A 7,435-nucleotide genomic window follows, 5' to 3' on the forward strand; every position below is an offset into this window, starting at 1 on the left:
TTATCCAATCACAAGAGTAAGTAAGTTACAGTTTAAGCTTACAATGGAAAATTCTCAGACCTCTCTTCTTCTTGCTACATCAACATTTCTTATTTGCCTGCGATAGCTCTCTATTTGGTAAAACGTGTTTTCTACTTAGTTATGCTCTTCTTGAGACACATTTACTTGGTAAAAAACATGTCTTTGTTTGTGGTCACATACCTTTGCTGTAATCATAAAAATCTCCTTCCAACTCATCTCCAACCTTTGCCTTCTCAGTTATTCAGTGATCAGTGTTTCAGCAAAACATCTTTTACTCTATATCAAAACTTGCTTTCATTTCTATCTTATTCTCAGTTTCTACATTCAGAGATCTTTCTGCCAAGTCTACATCCCTGTGAAACTTTCTTATCAAACTTTCATCCTTCCCAACAATCAGTGAGCATGTAAAACTGACACATGTATATAAGCAGCTACAAAGCCATGGTGTCAGAGGATTCTAAAGGAGTATACTATTGTTTACTCCACTGTTTGCCTGTTTCCATAAAATAGAGAATATCAAAAATTTCAGCTACTGAGCAGATAACACATACTCAGAAAGCAAGCCTGTTTTGTAAAGCAGTGTCACTTTTAGTCATTTTTCCAGTCCATCACAACACTTGAGCTGTTTTGATATGAAGTCCAATTCCAACTTATAAGTGGCAAGGAAGAACAACTACGCTTGAGCCACTAAACAGCTGTACTTATTAGAAAAACTGTTACATGTTTGTCCATAATTAAATATCCACAATAAAATTAAATGTCAGAGCTGGCACAGGTCTGTTGCCTCTCGGAGGCGAAGCGACCTGGTTCAGGAACGGCACGACGACCACCTAAGGTCGTTCGGGCCATCAGCTCACACACACCAGTGCGTCAGCTGTTTTGATATGAAGTCCAATTCTGACTTATAAGTGGCAAGGAAGAACAGCTACACTTGAGCCACTAAACAGCTGTACTTATTAGAAAAACTGTTTCATGTTTGTCCATAATGAAAGATCCACAATAAAATTAAATGTCAGAGCCGGTACAGGTCTGTCCACTTCTGCAGTAGAGAACCATAAATAACTTCCGAGATAACAGTAATGAGGGAGTGAGGAAAGGAATGCTTGATTGATGAATGGCTAAAACCTAGCATGGGCCTCACCCAGCAACCCTTGTAAATCATGCAATGTGTTAACATCGGGTTATAGAGCTAATTGCTATTTTCAAGGAGGATTCTACCAAACTTTCCAAGAGGCTACATAACGATAGGTAATGCTCTGAGGGCACCAAGAAAGGAAATACTTTTCCTGGTACACAAGTTTCTAACAGAGCAAAAATTCTATATTAAGTCAGTCCAGTCAGACTTTCAAGTCAAAATTCTCAAAAAGGCAGTATACATTTTACATGACAAGTTGTACCAATCATGCAATATATAAGCATTTCTGTTGAAGAAGTTCAAACCTTGCTAAGCAGCCTCAAAGCAAGGAGTTATCTCCGGTTTCAGCTGTGTGTGTTGCCGTGGAGCTATCCACCCCTCCCTTCTGCTCCTTCACCCCGCTCAGACCCTTCGCATCCACGGAGTTCTGCCGTTGCTAGTCCTGCTCCTTTTTGACAGCTTTCAAGCTTTCCAGCACCACCCTCCAGGTAATCATCAAATTCTTGGCAGTCTTGATGCTTTATGTTTTAACTTTTATATTTTTCAAATCAATGTACTGCTTAGTGTGTAACTCTGAAGTTTCTTGTAGCCTGTTAATTTCTGCTCTCTCATGCTAGGTAGACATAACAAAGCCTCTCCGGGCCTGCTCTTCAAGGACACCCAGACTGTCCTAGGCCCAAAAAGTATAAACCATCATTAAACTGAAGCTTTAATTGGAGAATTCTCATGACCAACCTCAGCTGGCACCCCACTACACAGTTCACCATCGGTTCCAGCTGTATGTGTTGCCGTGGAGCCATCCGCCCCTCCCTTCTGCTCCTTCACTCCGCTCAGACCCTCTGCGTCCGCGGAGTTCTGCCATTGCGAATCCCACTCCTTTTTTACAGTTTTCAAGGTTTCCAGCACCACCCTCCGGGTAATCACCAAAATTTTGGCAGTCTCATTCACACTAAATGCATTTGCAGACGTAGCTTCTATACATTGTCTCTTGCACCATAGGAGCAGAGCCTTCAACAGGTGCTTGTCATATTTAATATCCCGTTTAGCTAGCAATGACATCCAAATATTTACAATAGATCTCTCTTCCTGAGATACTTGGGATCTCATTTTTATCCTCTTAGCAGCTCACTTTTCAAACAGGTTGAATAAGTAGTAGCAGCCCAGGCTTATCACAGCCTTACCGCCATATTTCATCTGCTGAGATGTCCGTCTCTGGCCACTTGACCGTGGCTTGGTTGCATGATACATCTGTAGAGTTGGCATTCCACTCGGGGTCACCAGATGTCGCAGTTGAGACAGACGCCACACTCACGAATCACACACACCAACTCTGTTCAAAAGGCAAAAAGCATCTTTAATTCTACAAAGCCTCTTTTATACAGTTTCTTGGCACTTGTGCTGTGTCACCATTGGCTTCTATGTTAACACCCTACAAAACTTATTGGTAGTTTTTAACCAAACCACCACCCATTAGAAAACAAATCTAAGCTAAAAACAACATCCCTCGAACAGCTGCATGTTTTCTTCTTGTTTTGGTTTCTTGCTTCTGTTGATGCTAAAGTTCTCATGGGTACAAGCTGAATTCTCAAGGGTACAGAGTAATTGTGCTCAAATCAATGTCTGAAACTTTCTGAGCAGCTATCAGTTTCTACAGTGAACTGCTGATTTCATTTGCAGATGAAATACAAAAATAGAACAGATTAGTCTAAGTGACAGTTTTCACTTAAAATATACTTCGATGCTGCAGCACATGGGAAGCTGAGATTGATAGCCACGTACTCCCACCATGAGTAAAAACTATTTTCACAAAAAAGGGGCCTCCTAGTACCATAATGAACTTCAAATGTAAGAACCTCAAGAGTTTTTCTGTAGATAAATAAATATTATAAAGCCATGCTTACCTTCTAAGGACTAGTGGAAGAACGGAATTGTTTATGAAATGTATACTATATAAAGGCAGAGGAAAAGTTGTACTGATACATATGCTTGCAACACTCAAATCCTGAACAGATTAACTGCCTCCTGTTTTTTAAAAGCTGATGGAACTCTGTAAGAGTCAGATCTTTATCTGATTTGTGTGCTGGTTCTGGCTGGGGTAGAGTTAATTTCCTTCCCAGTGGCTGGTATGGGACTGTGTTTTGTGTTTTTGTTGAACACGGAGTTGATAATACAGAGATGTTTTTGTTATTGCTGAGCTTGCACAGAGCCAAGGCCTTTTCTGCTCCTTGTACAGCCATGCTGGGGAGGAGGCTGGAGGTGCGTGGGAGGTTGGGAGGAGACACAGCTGGGACAGGTGACCCCGACTGACCCAAGGAATATTCCAGACCATATGACATCATGCTCAGTATATAAAGTGGGGGGAAGAAGGAGGAAGGGGAGATTTTGAGTGATGGTGTTTGACTTCCCAAGCCACTGTTCTGTGGGCCCTGCTCTCCTGGAGGTGGCTGAACACCTGCCTGCCCTTGGGAAGGACTGAATGAATTCCTTTTTTTGCTTAGCTTGTGTGCAATGCTTTTGCTTTCCCTGTTAAACTGTCTTTATCTCAAACCAGTTTTCCAGCTTTTACACCTCCAATTCTCTCCCTCATCCTGCAGGTGGGGGAGTGAGTATGGGGCTTGGCTGCTGGCTGGGGTGAAACCACAAAAGCTGATGGAAGTCTGGAACAGTCAGCTCTTTATCTGATTTATATCAATAAACATAATTTGAAACGAGAGGAGGATTTATAGCAGCTATTTTAGAGCAACACCTTTCCTGTTGTTGTCAATGCCATTATTAGAGTTAGTAATGGTGATTAACATTCAGGCTCTGTTGAGATTTGATTTCTATTTACAAAGCTATACTGGCTTATAAGTTATGCCTTCAGCAGACAGTACTTTGTAAAATGTTCAGCAGCAGTACCAGTTATTGATATATAGCTACTTAGCAACTGCAACCCACACTCAGAATGTAATGGGTGTGCCTATAGTCAGCTGGATAACTGCACACCTTCTAGAATTGCTAAATACTTATTGATTGAATAGCTTTAATACTAGAGTATATATCATATCTTCTATAAATTAATACTAAGAGGTGGGAGAAAAAGATAGAAAGACCATCACTAGCTTCTGATTACTAAGAATTTCCTGTTCTTCGGAAGAGTTCACATTTTTTTCTGAAAAATATAACTATTAAGTAACAAATATTTCTTTGAGTGTGTTTTGATTAAATAAGAATAACAGAAGTCTCCGGTCATCTGATATTACGGTCCTATATTTTACTTTCCACAGATGCAGTCCTTGAAGGTAACAATGAAGGCAAAGTAAGATTTTGATGGCAGAATATTTTTTCTGTAGTATATTGGCAATGGGCCAGCAAAGATTTTGGACCATTATATCTGACAAACATAGTTTTCCTATTTTTGATACAGCTTTAGCCTTCTAGGTTTTGGGTGGTTGGGGGAAAAATCAAAATCAGTGTTGCCGTTGAGATGGTCATGACATACAGACACACCAACTGCTCTGGCAAAAGCTTATCTTTAATACTACGTAGCCTCTTTTATACAGTTTCTTAGCTGTTTATATAGTTTTAAAGCACAACAAACTTGATTCAACCAATCACCATACACCACTATGTGAACACACGATAGTCACGCAGCATGTTTTTCTACCTCTACTTCAGCTATGCTCCTTTCCCATGGTCTTTCTCTAGCCAAAGTAACAGGCCTGAGCCATGATTTTACAAAGGCAACAAGGCCTTAATTTTAAAAGGTTTTACCTATATGCCACAAATCATAGTAGAACTGTAATAGCATTCCATAATAAAGGCCACAGTATGCAATGCAGAGCAATTAAAACAGTGTTTGAAAGAAAGAGAAGTAAAAGTAGAGAAGATATGATGACATCAGAGGACACCATTGGAAGTCACTTGCACAAGCCATCACACTACTCCACATCACTCCAAATAGCAAAGACATGAAAAAACTGTCCTGCAAAATTCACTAGCAGCCATTATTGGTTGCTTCTATGAAATCACCTTTATTTCATATGTTCACATGTGTTTGGATGGACCCCTTAATTACCGCAGGCCTGGTTCCTACGGTATATCACCGTGTCCCGCAGCCATAGGGAGGAGGAGGAGGAGAAGATCCAGCAGGCAGGAATTGAGCAGCAAGATTGATTTATTTAATTATTTTACAAACTCTTTTATAGACTTTTTTCTTAATGGTCCAATTGGACAAAGGACCAGCCACCCCTTGGGGGTGATTGGCCAAAATCCTAAAACATCCATTATCAAAATATTTTCTACTATACCATAAAAAAGACTTTTCAAGGTTGCAGGTGGCTTGGTTGTTTACATACTCTGCTACCTCTTCTGTGAGAGAGAAAAATCTCTCACGGACTTAGAAAATAACAAGGAAATCCTCACTAGCAGCATTTTTGTACCTACACCCCTTGGCTTGTCTGAGAATTCACACCCAACAGACTTCATATCATGTTCTCTAATTCCAGGCAATAACAGCAATACTCACTTTTGAATCTCCTCACCATCTAGTTCCAAAAGCATTGGCTCAATTTGTGGAGTGTGAAAAGTGAATGAGTCTTGATCCTGACACGAAATAGTCATCACATTATGCCTCAAAATCTCTCCAACCAATAGAGGTTTGCATGGATGCTCATTTGTAAGGACTCCTGTAGACCTACAGGACAGACAGATCCCAGGTTGGCATTTTACTTTAGTAAGTCTTCCTCTCTAGCTTACTTTCAGTTTAATTTCTTTTCTGGCTGTGTTTTGGAAGGAAGACATTCAAAATATTACTGACATACACCTTATATTATTTACTATTTATTATTTACATATCAGGCATATAATGCTCTTGAGACTTGAATTTAAGGAGATGGTAGTATTCCTAGTAGAGCCCAGAGTCAGTGTCATGGTTGAACAGTTGAGCAGCTCCCACACCCATCTTAAGACTATCAGTTTTAACCAGCCCTCTAAACTGCAAGATGATTTTTTTTCTGAACTTCTGCTTGTCTGATTTGTGTGCTGGTTTTGGCTGGGTGTCTTGGGGATGCTTTATTATCCCATCCCACTTTTGGGGGTTTGATCTGTTTTGTTTTGTTCTGTGCCCAGGGGTGGCTGCTGTCCCTGGCCCACCCCCCATCCTCCCTGGCTCCGGGACTATCACGATGTTTGGGAGCCAAGCTGGAGTTTCCGGAGGCACCCGTATCAATCAAACCTCGAAGCTGAATCCGGGGTGGATGGGCGTTCGGCAGGACCAGGGTACATGTCATCTGAGGCCTTTGGTCAGAGATGTCTGCAGTCCAGAAGGCCTACGGAAGTCCTGTAGATCCACTGCCACTATCTTCGTGAGTTTGGTTTTCTATCCTGGGGATGCAAGACTTAAAAGGCACTAATTTAGCAAGGCAGGTCTTTTAAAGAATAGTTACAGGGGGTTTTTGCATGGAGATCATAGCGCAAATCTGACCTTTAAAGTCCTGCTGCTGCCCAACCCCTCTGCTGTTTGCTCCGGGTTTGTGGTACACTGTAGCTTTTCACCCTCTGCCTGCCAGGAGGTCCTGCTGTACCCAGCTGCAGAGTTTCTGCTGCCTCTTGCTTGCTACCTCCCGGTGTGCCCACCCTGCCCTTCTAGACCGCTTCTCCTGAGGTTGCTGCATCCGTGGGTGCCGTCTGGTCCCTGGGTGCCGTCTCTAGGGTGGCTGGGTAGGCCTGTGCCTGTACCTGTGCCACTCTCTGGGGGAGTGACTGCATCGGAGAGCAATTCCACCTCCTTGCACGCCGGCGGAAGTTTCCCGACAAAGGCCAACCATCGGCATGGGTCTGGGATCTACAATAGTCTGAGCAATGCCCTGGTCTACCACACTTCTTGCACTGAGGGATCAGTGTGTTCTCTTTTTGGCTCGGCTTAGGCCACTTCCATTTCTTCGCCTGTTTTGGTTCCTTTGGTTCACGACCAGAAGATGCGCGAACAGGCTGCAGGAACGCAGCCAAAGCAGACCTTCTCTGGTTCCCAGATCCCACCTTAGCAATTTCAAAATTACAACAATTCGGATGGAAGAGGGTCATATTTTCCATTCCAGGGGAGGCTCCTGCCTTTCTTAGCAGACACCTGTCTTTCAAACCAAGACACTGGGGTAGAGTTAATTTTCTTTCCATTGGCTGGTATGGGGCTGTGTTTTGGGTTTATGTTGAACACAGGATTGATGATTATATAGAGATGTTTTTGTTATTGCTGAGCTTGCACAGAGCCAAGGCCTTTTCTGCTCCTTGTATGGCCACACC

The sequence above is a fragment of the Corvus brachyrhynchos genome, unplaced genomic scaffold (assembly GCF_000691975.1).
Source record: "Corvus brachyrhynchos isolate BGI_N302 unplaced genomic scaffold, ASM69197v1 scaffold400, whole genome shotgun sequence".
Classification (NCBI taxonomy): Eukaryota; Metazoa; Chordata; class Aves; order Passeriformes; family Corvidae; genus Corvus; species Corvus brachyrhynchos.